General features: G+C 47.6%; 1 long non-coding RNA gene across 1 annotated transcript in view; it reads left to right on the top strand.

Annotated features, from left to right (window-relative positions):
- Positions 1-9422: 9422 nt before the first annotated feature.
- Positions 9423-16438, top strand: part of LOC125405623 (uncharacterized) — a 38300-nt gene continuing 31284 nt past the window's right edge. The window contains exons 1-2 of the long non-coding RNA XR_015735266.1: positions 9423-9671; positions 10458-10692. This is a non-coding gene — a long non-coding RNA (uncharacterized LOC125405623). The remainder of the gene's footprint in view (positions 9672-10457; positions 10693-16438) is intronic.

The following is a 16438-nucleotide window of genomic DNA, read 5'->3' as shown; positions in this document are numbered from 1 at the left end:
CTCCCCCTCAGTCCAAAGGACTTCACGTTTAGAAATGAAAGCACAGTTCTTTCAGGGGCCCCTCAAAACCCACTTTGAGGTGTTTGGCAGTGTCCACTAGTGACAAATCTGTGCATGTCCTTTGACCTGGTGACTCTACTCCTAGCTACAGGCCCGGCAGAAACATGTGCAGTTCACATATTCACCAAAAGTCAGTTCTTACAGTTGCATTATGGGCAATGAATTATTGATAAAAGAAATATGTAAAATGAAGACAGCCCAAATGCCCTCTGGTTGTTGAATGAGTAGAGTAGGGTATAGATCCATAATGGGACTTTATACAATAATGGGAATGAACCATCTCCAATTACACACCAACATAATGTTCAACGAGAGAAGCCGAACTCAACAGCATACTTACTACTTACACAAAAGGGTGAGAGAGGTTACATGGACGTAGACAAGAAGGGCCTTCGGGGGTTCTTGCTGTATATTATGTATCCGGCTTCTGCTTCCCTGAGTATGTTCTACTCATGAACATCCATTAAGCTGCAATACACGCATGTTTGATGTATGATGTATTTTTTTTTTAAGTTAAGGCGAGTCTGTATTTTTGTTGGGTTAATGAAGGTATTTGCTGATACCACGCAAAGTCTGCGGGGTTTCACCTGTAAATACTAGAGGGCGTTACTCTAGGTGGGGCTGGCAGTGGGGCCAGCTGATCCTGATTGGCCTGGGTACCGGAGCACACCTGTGCAAGTCAGCGCTTACTGAGGGGCTAGCCTGGGGCATGGCCGGCCTCAGGTGCAGGCAGGAAGGGTGCCTTGGTTGCTGGGAATTTAAAACAATCGTAAAACAGCCTGAAAGTCCATTGTTTTTTTGTGTTATTACTCAAGGATTGTGTAGTAATCCTTTACAGTATCAGCGGCCAAAGCACTCCGCCCTTTCCCAATACATAATCTTTATTCTAAACCTTAAACAATTGCCGGACTAAATGGGGCCTGTCTGTTGGCTCCACGGGGTCACCCCTGGTCGGCCCTCAGTAGGTCAACAGTGGAGATATGAGTTCTGATTTTAAGGTTTGTGTATTGGGTTGAGGGCTGAGGCCAGCCCTTTAGCTACAAAAATCTTATTTAAACTTCATAGCTGTGTGGGTGAAGTTATCATGTCCACGTGACAGGTGAGGAGACTGAGGATCATGTGGTTTAATGACCTGCCCTGAGTCTCGCAGCCAGCGAAGAGGAAATGAGGAAGGACAGCAGCCTAAGCCTCCAGCTCAAAGCCTAGGTCCCCACTGGACTCTCCCGTTCCTTGGCACCTATTGGCTCATGGACAGCCTATAACATCCACTCACTGAGTGGATGGGTAAAGAGGTGAGGACTTGAGCCGGGGGATGGGGTGTCTGTGAGAATCTAGCCTCTTAGTGAAGCTGTTTTAGGGTTCCAACTCCTCATGGGCCTCTTTCCACCAAACCATAAAGTGAAGCCTTTGGAAGACACGCCTGCTGTCCCCCTGCTGACGCACACACATGGCCTACTTCACACAGGGATTTAAAGTAGATTTTCTTCTTCTTTTATTCTTCTCTTATACATTACATCCCAACTGCAGTTTTCCCTCCCACCTACCCTCATCCACTCCTCCTCCATTTCTCTTTAAAAAGAGAGCAGGCCTCCCAGGCATATGGACTGAATAAAACATAACAAGCTATACAGTAAGACTAGGCAGAACCCCTCATATCACAGGCAACCCAGTAGGAGGGAAAAAGGTATCAAGAGCAGGCAAAAGAGTCACACACAGACACACACAGACACACACAGACACACACACACACACCCTACCCATTCCCACTTTTACGAGTCCCATAAGAACACCAAGCTACACAACCATATATGTTAGGACCTGACACAGGGTCTGCGATTGTCACTTCAGTCTCTGAGCCCCTACGAACCCTGCTTAGTTGATTCCGTAGGCCGTGTTCTCTGGCTCCTATAGTCCTCCCTTCCCCTCTTCTATAGGGCTCCCCTGGCTCTGCCTGGTGTTTGGTTGTGTGTCTCTGCATCTGTTCCCATCAGTTGCTGGTGAAGCAGGTTTTGCGAGGAAACTTAGACTTGACCACCTGAGAGACAAAGCAATGGTCCGGCAACTGGTCAGGCTGTGGGGTTAGGAATGAGGGCTCTGGAAGACCAGCGTTCAGGCTTACTCCTGCTTCACAGCATAGAGCTGACAACATCTAACACTTATGGGTGCCAGTTTTACAAAGTAGGACTGTGATGAAATGGGATTTAGTAGGGTATAGCTCAGAGGCTGTGAAGGTCCGTGCCTACAGGAGCCGGGACAAGGAGCTCCGTGGGCCTGGCTACTCAGAGACCTGTTTCCTGCTTGGATTCCCCTCATGGGGCCAAGGTGAGGGCCTAGCCTCTACTTTTAGGCCTTCATTGACACATCACCTCATGCTCTCCACCAGCAATTCTGGAGTGCCTGTGACTTTTCAGCATGGATCTATGTTCTTTCTGCAAACGCTGATGAAACACGGTCCAAAGAACAATATGTCAGCTTCTAGGAATCCCCTTCCACCAATTACGAGGCTGAAGAGGTTACTGACAGTTCACAGCCTTTCAGGTGTGTGCCACCGAAAGATTTCAGCCTGCAAAGAAAGCTAGTTCAGTAAAAATGGTGAACATGTATGTTACAATATTTCTTGCTATTCCTCGTTGGACATATTCAAGGCAGGAAGTTCATTATTTTAGCCAAGCCACAAACCCAGTAGCATGGTGCTGCCCATTCTTGCTGTCACCTGTGCCCTTCATACTAGATGGAAGGAGCAGCAAATGTGGGCTCAGCCTTTACTCCAGGGGTTTGCAGTCTCAAAAGGCGAGCCAGTCTAGGCAGACCTCAAGTTCAGAATCCTTTCAACCAACCAGTGCCCCCCCCCGGGGATCCTTTGGCTATGTGGCATGTCTCAGTCCCACTGGGTCCTCCTTTCCTGTTCCTCCCTTTCCTGCCCTCCCTCTCCGCTGCTCTCCCCCACTCACTTCCCCTCTCCCCGAGGCTTCTGCATGGACTCAGGTATGCCCGCCTGTTTTCTTTGGGCTCCCCTGAAGGAACACTTGAGATTCTTTGTGGCGGCACACCTCGTTTTGTACTTATCTGGTGCTGCTGGTGTGGGCCCCCAGCTGCTGGCTTGTGTGTGTTCCTGGTTGTTGGGAGGTCATTCATGTTTATTTGCTTGGATGGAAGAACAAGGACAATATGAGATGTGATCAAGAGGACTCTTGTTCCAGGAGGAACCCTGGATCATAAAACCAAGGTCGCATTAACTCATATGGCAGGGAGAGAGCAATGGCAAGGTTAGAGGTCAGAGCCAAGCAGAAACAGAACTTGGCAATAAAGCCTGCATTCTATAAAGACCTGGTACCTGTTGGGCAAATAAATGTATAGAGTGGAAGTGTATGGATTTCAGTCTTAGAACTCGGGCTTCCTCACTCTCTTGGGGTCGAGCAAGTTCTCTCTCTGGTCCAGTGTCCTGCAGACTTGTTTGGGAGGAGCAGGGCTGAGTAATCTGTGATGATCTTTCCAGTTCTGCCCCCACCTCACCTTTGCCTTTAGGTTCTTGTGTTTTAGGAGTGGAGATGGAAAAGTCATCTAGGGTTGGGTAGGAAGCAAATGCCAGCTCCCCTCTCCCTTGCCCAGGAAAGTCTTAAAAGAGGAGGGCTTCTGGATATGGCCAGAGAGAGGAAGAAAGATGCTCAGTGGAGGATGGGCTGTGAGGAGGGATGAGGAGGGGCGTGAGAAAAAGACCATCAAACCAGGCGGGGAGCTGGGAGGGCTGAGGTCTCAGAAACAGATTGCCAGCGGAGAAGCTGGCCAGGGGGAGGACCCTGGGAGAGACTGGAAGGACTGCAGTTGTCCAGAGAGGAGGAGCCCCAGCCCTGGCTGAGGCAGTGGCAGAGGAGGATGCTAAGATTTAGACCAGAAATGGTTTTAAAGTTGGGCCTGGTAACTCAGGGTTGTAATCCCAACTCGTTGGGAGTCTGAAAGCGGGAATATCAAAAGTTCATATCCTGCCTTGGCTGTATAACAAACTTAAGACCTCACGCTGAGCAACTTTGTGAGAGCCGGTCTCCAAGCACCATGTAAAGGCCACTGAGCTCTTAGCCCTCCTCCTAGTTCTACTTCCTCCCTCAGAAATGCATCCTCTGCATCCACTGTGTGTCTCTGTCTAGCTCCTTGTTCCAGGACAGAAGAACCTGGACATCCCAGGGGGTCCCACTGAACCCCAATAACCACTAGTGTCAGTTCATGAGTCAGCCTGTCAGGAGAATTCAAGAAATGGTCACATAAAGTGCCTATGAAGTCCCAACCTTCTATGCATAGGGTCCCTGGGCTTCTACCCTTCCTCCTAGCTCTGGTGCACTCCCTTATCAACTTTCTGCTTCTTCAACAAGGAAGGTAAAAACAGGGCTGGGGGTGGAGCTCAGCGGTGGAGCACTTGCTGAGCATGCAGGCAGCCCTGGGCTCCATCCTTAGTATCACAGAAAAAGATAGACTACTAATCCTGGCCAACAGAGCCAAAGATTCCTCGGTGACCTGGAATGTCCAGGCCCGGGAAGCTGAGGAGCACAGCCTGGGACCTGGGCACAGCACTACCCCAGAAAGACTGTGCAGACTTTCTGAGACTTCTGTACCAATATTACAGGACGCCCCTGCAGAGCCTTGCATTCCACACAGAAGCATCACTAAGCCTTTAGACAGGCATAACTGTCTTCTGTTTTTTGAAGACAAGCCACCCTTTGTTAAGGGTTATGATGCCAATGGTCCTGACCTGCGCTGAGCTGGTTCAGAGGTAATGCGGAATGAGTTGGGGCGAAGTGGTGACTGACTCCCAAGAGGGAGAGTACAGTGTCTTGGATCCTGAAACATAGGAAGCTAGAAGCCTGAAGAAATAAAATCCAGGTTATATTTCTTCAACGTTCCTTTTCATTAAGCCTCTGTTTCTTGGAACAAACACAGCAGATGCTCGGACCCTGAAGATAACGCTAATTGAATTCTACGCGGTGGAGCGAGAGGTTCTTAATGAGATCTGTGGTTTGTGGGCCAGGGCCTGGGGCTTGGAGTAAGAGAGCAAAGAGAAGAATAAGCTTCCGGGGTACAATTCTCACATGTGAAAATGAACTTGCCAGCACTGCCCCGGAGAGTTCTGGGAATCACTGCGTCTCTCTCAACATGAGGGAGAAATTCAATTTACTGATAGGTAGGAAACAGGAATGGGAGGTAATTTCAAAGTCTCAGGAGCAAAGATTCGATCATCAGGAGCATTTGAGGTCCTAAGCACGCTTCTGAGAGCCCTGCCAGCGTGGATTGTATCTGCCTGTAATTAAGTTTGTGTCTGGCTTTACCTTGGGGAACTAAGAGGGCTTGGAGACTTCTGCCAGAATACCTGGGCTATGTTGAGCTACTGACAGAAAAAAAAAGAGTAATTCACTGTACCACAAACACCCAGGGCCCACACCTCCACATTGTAAAAAAACCCTTTCCTCTTGGAGAACTTAGTGAGCTTGTGACAAGGGTCACAGTTAGTCCTTTGGCGACAAGGGTGAGCCCAGGGGCTCACAAACCTCGGACTGCTCCGCTCTGACCCCCAGTCAGGTATTCACAGTTGATCATCGGGGACTAGGCCACAGTACACAAGCGCACAGCTTTGCCCTAGTGGAAATATATGTAGAAGCCTAGCAGGCATGCACTATGAGCATTATTTTCAAAAATTGTCATGAGTTATTTATTTGAATTAACGATGAGATTGACTCTAAAAGTGGGGTTTCCCCTGACCTAAACATGTTGGTCTCAAAATGTCCCCTAAAGGGCCCTTGTCTCGGGATGCCCCTCAAATTACTCTGTGACACAGAGGGAAAAGGATAACAAAACGTAAAAACGTTGCATTCTTGAGGACAGTTATATGGTAAACCATTGCTAATGGCTACTATTGTTTATCCCAGAATACAAAAATGTCTGCAGTGACCTGAGAACCCAGAAGCTCAGCGGTGGAGAGAAAGCTAACCCGAGAATCTGGGCTGGCTGCCTCAGCTTTCCCAGCTGGTGGCAGCCAGATGCTGTGAATTCTGGACCCGATGACATCATTTTTATCTGTTGTTATTTTTATTGTTGTTGTTTGCTTTTTTTTTTTTCAACTTGGAAGCCTCATCAGAGGCGACACTCTGTTCTGCCCAAGATGGCGTCCGTCTGCAGGGAACTCCAGTTGGCGACCTTAAAGAGGTTTCCTCAGCTGATTTCTGCAGGCTGTTTACAATATTTGATTTAATGGTATCTTGCTTCCCCTCTCTCCTTTCACTTAGGATCATTGTATCCTTAGCAGCCTCACTCATTCGAAACCAAAAGTCTGGCTATCGTGGATCCTTCTCCAGGCTGTACAGCACAGCTTGGTGACCCACACCTGTAGCCACAGCACTCGGAAGGCGGACACGAGGAGAATTTCTGTGAGCTTGAACAGCCGGCCAAGCTGTGTAGAAAAACCCTATCTCAAAACAAAACACATCGGAAAGTCCGGAGCCAACTAGATCTTCCCTAGTTATTCACTGTCTTCAAGGTCATCAGGGGTCAACTGGTTGACCTGTGGCCTCCTGCGAGTCCAAGCTGAACTGCAGGACAATCTGCTGTGAACTTGCCCCCTCCACACCCAGAACTCATGGCTTGGGGATAGAGCCGTGGAGAGGCCAGGCTGTCCCACTATCCAAATCTGCATGTCTGCCCCTCTCCCTGAACATCTCTGATGAGGTAGGTGTCTTCCTCCTTGCCTGGACCAGACTCTGGATAGTGTGAAATCCAATTCCTCATCCTGATAAACTGATCAAAGTTGGCCACTCCTACTATTGTTTTACAAATGCAGCTATGAAACACAGAGATACTCAGTATCTGCCCAAGATCGGAACCTCATAGACCGCGGAGTCACAATTCAAGTCCAGGTCCTCAACTCTTGGAGGATCTCAATTCCTTGTCCTCCTTACTCTTCCCTGGGCCAAGGTCCTGCATCTCTCTGTCACCAACAGAGAAAGAAGCCCCTCCTTCCAATGAACGCTTATTGAGCATTTGGCCACGACGAACACAGTAGTGCGGATCAGGAGTTACCAAACTTCTTTGTATAAAGCACCAGCCATTCGGTCCATCACAGCCTTTGCTATTGAAGTTAAAAAAGAAAAGGCCCTGGTGCAAATGGGTGTGCTTGTGTTCCAGTCAATTCTTATTTATATCTGCAGGCCGTGGTCTGGATTTGACTCATAAGCTATACCCTGCTCTAAGCACTAGGGTTGCAACGATTACAAACTAAAAGCAAAAACAAGAACGCACCCTTCCCTTTGCGGAGCTGACATTCCAGAAGAGAAAAACAATTGCGTTCTTGACTGTCCTGGCTAGGTTTATATTAGCTTGACATAGCCACAGCCATCTGAAGGGAGGGAACCTCAACTGAGAGAAAAATGTCTCCTTAAGATCCAGCTATAAGGCATTTTCTTAATTAGTGATTGATGGGGAAGGGCCCAGTCCACTGTGGGTGGTGTCATCCCTAAGCGTGTGGTCCTGTGTTATAAGAAAGCAGGTTGAGCAAGCCATGATGAGCAAGCCAGTGAACAGCTCTCCTCCATGGCCTCTGCACCAGCTCCTGCCTCCAGGTTCCTGCCCTGCTGAAGTTCCTGTCCTGACTTTCTTCAGTGATGCTCAATGACTTGATCTTTGGTCATGGTGTTTCCTTGTAGCCATAGTAACTGTAACTAAGATACCAGCCTACTGTCATGGGAAAATTTTCCTAAACTTGGAGAGATACAATTGGTTATTTGAACTGTCCTCCCAGGGCACTGCCTCCTCCCAACTCACTTTACTCTGAGTTCACAGTCTGGAGCGAGCACTCACTGCCCCACCCCAGAGAGCCCGTTCTTGTCACACAGACCTTCCCTGTCTTTCTGTCTTCCTGTCTTCCTTGCCCTCACTCCATCCCGAGAGTAGAGGTCCTTAACCGTGTGCACCAGAGTCCTAAGGCAGGCTTGTGAAAACAGTTTCTAGGGCCTGCTCCAGCAATTCTGATTCAATGGGAGGTCTGGGGTAAAGTCCAAGAGTTTCCGCTCCTAACAAGTTCCCAGGTGACACCGACTCTCCAGTCCTGGGCTTAGCTCTGAGAACCAGAGTTCTCTGGCAGCAAAGAGGAAGTCCAATAATTCCTCTTACCCAGTTCTTCAGGTTTCTGATGATCCGTATCGTATTCCTCTTAAGTATTTTTCAGGCAAAGCCTAGAGCCTTTCTTTATTACACTGTTTATGACGTGTAACGAACCGCCACCCCACTGGAGCAGAGTCACTAGGCTTCAGTATCTGTAATCGTGAAGATGCTCACTATAGCTTGAGAAACAGTGAAACTATTTCTTAGGTCAGGGGAGACGGCCCTGTGTGTAAAAGATGCAAGCCTGAGACCCTGAGTTCAAATCCCCAGGCCACATGTCAGGAGTTGGGAGTGGTTGTCAAGGTGCCTAGAACCCCAGTGGTGTCTCACAGAGACAGGAAGATCACTAAGGTTTGTTGGCAACCAGCATTGTTCCGGGTTCAGTGAGAGACCTTGTCTCAAGAGGTAAGGCAGAGAGTAATTGAGCAAGACACACGGTGGCCTCCTTCAGCCTCCGACTATGCACACAGGTGTCTGCCCTTCCACACTCACATTTGCAGAGACTGTGTACACTCACCCCAACACATACACACACACACACACACACACACATCTTTCAAGAATGAGAACTAGCTAATGCTGACTGTGTGAGGAAGTACTGAGAGAGTTAGGGAGGCTGGGTTCTGGTCCTCTTTCTGCTGGTGACCTTGGGTAAGTCCACTCTCTGAGCCTCAGCTTTCCCATCCATAGCATGAAAGTGGCTGCACTCCTTTCGGCAGTAAGACTTCCCGGTGCTCTCTAGGAGATGAGGCATTCCCATGCACACCCCCATCTCAGCCTGGGACTACCCTCTGGGAGACACATGGGCCACGCCCCTTTCCAGCCTTCAGTATCTGCCCCCCACCCCCACTGTGCATGTGGTCCTACTTTCTCCTGAAGGCTTCCTTGCCTTCTTCTGGAGTTACGTACAGGTTTGATGTCTAACCCACCACCTCCCTGGCTATATCGACTGAATTCCTTTCCTTTTCTCTAAACCTGTGTGCAGAATGCTGTTTGGGGCCCTCACAGGAGCTGCTTGCAAACCTAGAGAAATAAACCAAACTGTTTTTCTTCTCATGACTCTTGGGGGCAATCCTCGTGGCTTTGGGACTTCTGCAGGAACCAAGAGTTGAGCAGGCGCAGGACCAAAATGGCTTGAAATTCACCTTCTACCTGAGGTCCAGACCTCAGCTAAAAAGCAAGAGATCTTTGGTTCCTGGCACTTACTCTTGGAGAAGTTAAACTATCATCTACCTGCTTTGTCTGCGGCAGCTCAACAGCCCTCGGGTTTAAATAACAATCACACAATTCGCTCACGGCTCCTACCAGGGCCTTGTTAGCCCAGAACACACACCATCAATGCAGGCAACAGTGAGAAGTGGGTTACTTCCCCTTTCTGTGAAGAGTAGCCGGTGACCATTTGCACAAAGGAGATTAACCTGAAATAAGAAGTGTGGACAGCCCCCCGCCCCATCTCCACCCCAAACAAGAGGGTAAGGTTTAGGAACCTGAGCAACCAGATTAAGATAGGTGTAGGAAGTTCCAGGTTCATTGGGAATTGACCCAGTGGAGGAGAAAGCACTGCTTAGATCATGGGCAGATGAGCTTTGGTCAGTTAGTGTAACCGCTACTTGTTCTTTCGAAGCAGCCTGTAATTATTTCCAGAAGAGGCATACATGGCAGGGGCGTGTCAAGGCATGGAGTCATTCGGACCGGCACGAATTTTTATTCTGTTTCGACTGTTTCCTCGCTGTGTACCTTTGATCATGTGTCTTAATCTCTGAGTCTTTGAAAAGAAACCATGTAAATAAGGAGGAAAAAGGAGGGGATGTATATGAGAGTGTTCAAAATACCGATGTTAATATTATAAACACTAATTGTTACAAAATATTAAACCAATTGCTTACCATGGATGGTACCTTCAATAAATGCCATACGATTAATTAAATGCTACAGGCACTGTGTTCCAATTATTGCTTACAGAGAATCTGGTGAAAGGGGAAATATGTAGAATTGTTTTTTTTTTTCTACTCTTTGCTCTCTGGGCTACCTATAGTTTTTCTAGAAGTTTAGAGTCTAGACATGTGTGAAATGTAGAATTCTATGGTGAAGCCAGGCATGATAGTGCACACTTGCCAGCACCTTGAGGCAGAGGCCAAAGGATCTCTGTGAGCCCAGTGCCAGCCTGGTCTGTGTATAGAGTACCAAGTCAGCCAAGAACATACAGCGAGCTTCTGTTTGTTTTAGTAACAATAATTTCATGGAGAACGTTCATTCAGACAGAATCCGCAGAGAGGAGTCGTCTGCTCAAGGCCATGCGGAGGACTGATGGCAGACCACGTGAGGCTGATCCTATTGGCAGATCATGCACCTTTTCCTCTGTGACTTCACACATCGTCTCCCACCTGAGCTCCTGGCCACGTTACTGAGGCTGCTCTGACTGTCAGTGCGAAAGCCACTGTGACCTCCAGGCTGCAGAGACCAAGGCAGAAGCAGAGGCAGGAGGGAGTTGAGGTAAGAGCAGGAATAGCTTGGGGAAGGGGAGAGGCAAGTGTGCAGGCCTGCCCAACTCATTTCTGCCTGCCACACCTCATCTGCTGCCCACACTTCTTCCACACCGGCTGCCTGTAAGTACCCACACCTGAAGGACCCCACGCCTCACCTGCCCCACCACAGATGGTAGACTAGCCCTCACAGAGGAGCCGAGTCCTGTGGAACTGCCAGAACCACCTGAACCTTTTACTGACTCTACTATTTTTGTTCATTTGATGTTAAAGTGTTTGATTGCTATTTTCCCCCTTGGTTTTCTTTAAGGGATTTGTTGATTTCTTCCAATTTTTTGTTGGTCTTTTCCTCTGTTTATTTGAGAGAATTTGTCATTCTTTTTTAAGGGCTTCAAACATTCTCCTGAAGTTATTTCTTAGGTCATTTTCTTCTGCTTCATCTCTATTGGGGTGTTTAAGTCTTACTGTTGCAGAGTCACTAGTTTTTGGCGATTCCTTGTGGTGCTGGGTGTGTTCTTATCTTGTCTAGCCATCTTTTCCTCTACTTGGTGTAGTTGGGGTCATCTCTCTAGTGATCACTCTTCCAGGTGCCAATGGATCTAAGGCTCAGAGGGTTGCTCCTCATGGTAGAGTCTGGGCCATGGTTCCAGTCACCCTGTAGGTTGCTCGCTGTTCCTGGAGGTTGGCTGGTGTTCCCAGAGGTCGCTCTGTAGTTCAGAAGGTCGTTTAAGCCTGCTCTCATGGAGGTCACTTGCTAAGGCCTGCTTCCGAAGAGGTTGTTGGTTCAGGCCTGCTCCTGCAGAGGTCTCTGGCTCAGGCCTGGTCCCGCAGTGGTCACTCACTCAGGCTTGTTCCCATGGAGGTCACTGACTTGGGCCTGGTCCATTGAAGCTTTTGATGGTCTCCTGGTCAGCTTTCCTTTCCATCCTTTCCTCAGCTAGCCATCTTCTTTACAAATCCATTTGTACCCAATGATGATGGTGGTAGTGATGCTGATAATAGTGATGATGGTGATGATGATGATGGTGATAATGATGATGACAACAGTAACTATGAAAATAGTTGTTGATGATGATGAAGATGATGATGGTGGTGATGGTGGTAATGATGAGGACAACAGTGATTATGACAATAGTTGTTGATGAAGATGATGGTGATGGTGATGATGGCGGTGATGGTGATGATGAGGACAACAGTGATTACGAAAATAGTTGATCATGATGAAGATGGTGGCGATGACAATGAAGATGGTGGTAATGGTAATAAAGGTGGCGATGATGATAGTGATAATGATGATTTGTACCTTGTAAGCAGGCATCTCTGCTAAGCAGGGATGTCATCACCAGGTGAACCTGTGATCTGAATGTTTTGGGCCCCTCAATTGCCAGTATTTACTTACTCAGTACTTCTGCCTCAACACGGTTTCTTCCCCCTACCCTCTTTTGCAGTGAAACAGAAAGTCCTGAAGAAGGAGGGCAGCATCTTTTCTCTTTGTGGCTCCAGGGGAGTCACTGCCTGGTGAAGTGCCTGGCATACATCCAGAGCTTGGCACATGGGTAGGTAAGCCCTTCCCTTTCCCTGGGCTTCACCACTTGTTAGGATGGCTGTGGATGGACCTGGGGCCAAATGCCACTACAGGCTGAGCAATGCAGAAAGGATGCTCCTTCCAAGATGGAGGTGTTTGGTGCTGGGACCAGTCACTCCCAGCTGCTAGCTGCTAGTGGAGACGTGGGGGGATATCCACGCAACATCCAGCTTTGTAGGCGGTTCTCTTTATGTGAGATTATTAGTCTCACTAGGTAATAGGGTATAGGCCTACAACCCCAGGACTAAGGAGGCTGAGGCAGGGGGATCATGAGTTTGAGACCAGCCTGGGCAATATAGTGAGACTCTGTCAAAAAACAAACAAACAAACAAACAAAAAAACAGCAAACCTAAAACCCATAGAATACCAACATCCATCATAATAGAGTTTGATGGGGAGTGGGGTTCTGTTTGTTTGTCTTTAGATAATCTTGGAGAGGGAGTATTTCCCAAATATTCATCCGGCCACCATTTCCTGAGGGCTTTTTGAATGATAAGCCCTCTGCTGAGAACTCAGGGCAAAGACACAGCACAGCACAGAGCTGTGCCAAGACCAGTTTACCACCGCTGCCTCCAAACCCATCAATCCCAGGGAGCAGCACAGGGGCAGAGATGCACAAGGGTGTGGCAGGGATACCCTTGGGACTCTAGCCTAGCCTGGGGGTGCGCTACAGAATGGAGAAGAACAATGGAAACAGAGGGTCCAGGTAGCAAACACCAAGGCCTGGGAAGAGGGCCACTGCGGCAGGTGTGTGGGGAGCTGCCAGGGACTCAACATTGCCGGGACAGGAAGCAAGGAGAGGAGCGGCAGGAGGCAGCCAGGAGGAGGCTCAGGGGCATCCAGGGCAGAGCCAGGAAAGCTACTAAACAGCAAAGTGCATCTTTGTTTTTTGGCTTATAAAATCAGTACATGCATACAGGACAAAAGGAAGAAAAGAAGTGGGGATGGGAGGAGACTGGAGAGAAGGAGAAGGAAGGAGAAGAGAGATAAGGGGAGGGAAGGAGAAGGAGAGAGAGAGAAGTGGAGGGAAGAGAAAGCTACAAGTAATAACAACAAGGTTTTCTCTCCTGCACATCTCCCTGCCCCAGACTCTTCCCCATAGTGGAACTGTAAAGAGTTTGTAGTAAAGAACTTAGGAGAGTGTACTGCCTAGTTTTAGGTCAGCTCCACATACGCTATAGCCATCTGAGAAGAGGGAGCCTCTACTGAGAAAGATAAGATTGGGCTGCAGTGAACCTGTACAGTTTTATTAAATGATTGATGTGGGAGGGCCCAGTCCATTGTGGGTGGGGCCACCCCTAGGCTGGGGTCCTGGGTGTTATAAGAAAGCAGAGGCTAAACAACCTATGGTGAGCAAGCCAGTAAGCAGCACCCCTCCATGGCCTTTGTATCAGCCCCTGTTCTTGCCCTGTTTGAGTTCCTGCCTTTGGCTTCCTTCAGTGCTGAATAGTGCTATGGAAATATAAGGCAAATAAACCCTTTCCTCCCTAAGCTGCTTTTGGTCATGATGTTTCCTCATAGCAACAGTAACTCAAACTAAGACAAGAACATTCTTGTATTTGTGAACATGTGTGATCATTTGTTGCTTATCAGTGATCACATACAATGTGCACTGCTCTGAACTTGATATTGTAGAATTTAGTTTAGTCTTGTGCATTAGAAGTCATCTGAAATCAAAACACACAGTTGTATGACTTAGGTCTTAACAGCCATAGGGCTCTCTATTATACGAGTGTCAGTGATTTATTTAAATTCTCCCCTGTCGCTGGGCATTCAGGGGGTTTTCAGTTTTTGTCTATCACAAACACTACTTCAGTGAACATTTTTGTTTATATATTTATTCAATGAATATTTACTGAGTGCCTTTCTGTCAGGCACATTGCTAAGCTGCAAAAGAAACATATATTGCTCTTTGTGAGGTGTCAGTACACAGAGGATGGAGTGGTGATTCACGGGAATGTATGGTTTTAGTGTTGAGAAATCTTTCCAATGTTCATTGAAATGGCTGCAGAAATCTCTACTCGTTGTATGCATGGCTGCAGATGTAGCTTAGTGGTAGGGTGTTCACCCATCATGTGTCAGGCCTTGGGTTCAAATCCCAGCACTAGAAATAAAAATATTACCCATAAGGTTGGGTGGTGGTGGTGCATGCCTTTAATCCCAGCACTCGGGAGGCAGAGGCAGTTGGATCTCTGTGAGTTCAAGGCCACCTTGGTCTACAAGAGATAGTTCCCGTACAGACTCCAAAGCTACAGAGAAACCCTGTCTCAAAAAAATATTTGTTTTTCTCATCCTTGCCATCAATGGGTATTAATCAGACTTGAAAACTTTCCCAAAGCTGGCAAGCAAGACTTCATTACTGCTTTGATTGGTTACTTATGAGCAACACTGGATGTCTTTTCCTGCTTATTAGTCCCTTATATTTCTTGTCTGTAAACTGCAGGTTTGGGTGCTTTCCTACTGAATAGTTGTGTTTCTACAGTGTCCTGCTTGGTCCCCGTAAATCAAGGAGACGAATCCTTTGTCATATGTGTTGCAGATATCTTTTCTGGATAACCCCTTCTCTTTGTCTCTGTTTATGGTAAATTTTTTGCAACACGTTTTTATGAAGATAATGTTCAAGTTGAGTCTTGAAGGCTGAGTAATCACATTAATTACTAATACCTACGTGTGCTTCAGACATGCTGAGCGTGCTTCTAAGAGTTGGACTACATACTAACTCATTTAATTTTTTCCCAGAGCTCATTTGATTTTTCCAACGATCACAGGAGGTAAAGCGGCAATCATCTCTATTTTAAGAGAAGCAACAAGCAGGTGGTTGGGGAAACAACTTGTCAGGACCTCACAGCTGGTGAAGGCAGAAGCAGGAGTCAAAACCACCAGGAACCATCTGCTAGGCAGTCTGGGGATAGAGGCAGAGGCACAGAGGTGCCGGCTTGGGGACAGGCTGACACGGGAGGGTGGGGGGCGGGTGGGGAGGGAAAAGAAAGCTGGTGAGGCCCAGGGCAAGGGCTCCTGGCTTGGTAAGGGGGTGTTCAGATTGCCTCTCCTATTGCATATGATTTCCTTAAACTCAAGGTCCATGTCTAGACTCATATTACTTCACACCTTGAAGAAAATGTCCAGGGAGGTGAAGAAAATGGAAATGCATGTCCCTGTACCTGCGTACACGTAGGTGATGTAAGGCACACTTTAGGGCTAAGCCAGTGACTCAGTAATCTTTCCTGGGGTCACTGACAAGGCTCCTGGGAGGGCAAGCATGAGGTGGGGAAGCCTTTTGTGCACACTCTATGTTCCATCTTGTGCAGATGCCTCTGATTTATGGGAAACTGGCAGCAAATGGTTCTCTTGGTGGCTGTGTTACCCACCTACGGGTACATTTCAGGATGTCTTCTTGGGACAGTCTTGGGTACGATTCTCCAAGAAAACACAGCTAAGAAGATAGATCTGCAGCCCAAAGGTAATATGGTGCCTCAAAGACAGATAAAAATGAGGTCAGATTATGTGTCTCCCCCTGTCATTAACACTTTAGAACCCTACTTGTAATCTCAGCACTTGGGAGGTACAGGCAAGAGGATCTGAAGTTTCAGGTCCTCCTTGGTTGTGGTCAAGTTTAAGGACAGCTTACCCTATATGAGATTCTGTCTTTCAAAAAAGTTTGGAAATTAAAAAAAAACTAAGTGTCTTTCCTATACAGAGGTGATGTCAAGACCCGTGTGATGGACAGAAGATTCTGGCATGACAAAATATGTTATTTCTTTATAGTGTTCACCTATCCCTTGTCAGTGCTTGGCAGCTTTGCCAAAGCTTCTCATGGCTGAACAGGAACTGTAGGAACGATGGCTTCAGAAGCAATGTTCTGAGAGGGTCCAAGATACAGAGCCTAGTAATTCAATATCACCTATCAGGGGTGGCAGAATATCACCTCCATCTTGTGCCCACGGCAAGCATTGTTGACTAACCATGTCATTCTGTCTGCTGAATCCGACTGCAGCTCTTTCTCAAGATGGTACCCACCAGTAGCATTCCTGGGGATTGCATCTGGTTCTTGAAAAGGATCTCTCATTTCAGTCTATGGTTCAAGCAGCAATGTCGGGGTCAGACAAGCCCGAGTTCAAATTTGGAAAGACACGGACAATTTATTCAGTCTCTCCAAACTCATTTCCTTCAT

Source organism: Myodes glareolus, chromosome 17, assembly GCF_982192425.1.
Source record: "Myodes glareolus chromosome 17, mMyoGla1.1, whole genome shotgun sequence".
Lineage (NCBI taxonomy): Eukaryota > Metazoa > Chordata > Mammalia > Rodentia > Cricetidae > Myodes > Myodes glareolus.
The sequence above is the reverse complement of the archived record's forward strand: the minus strand, read 5'-3'. Positions and strand labels throughout refer to the sequence as shown.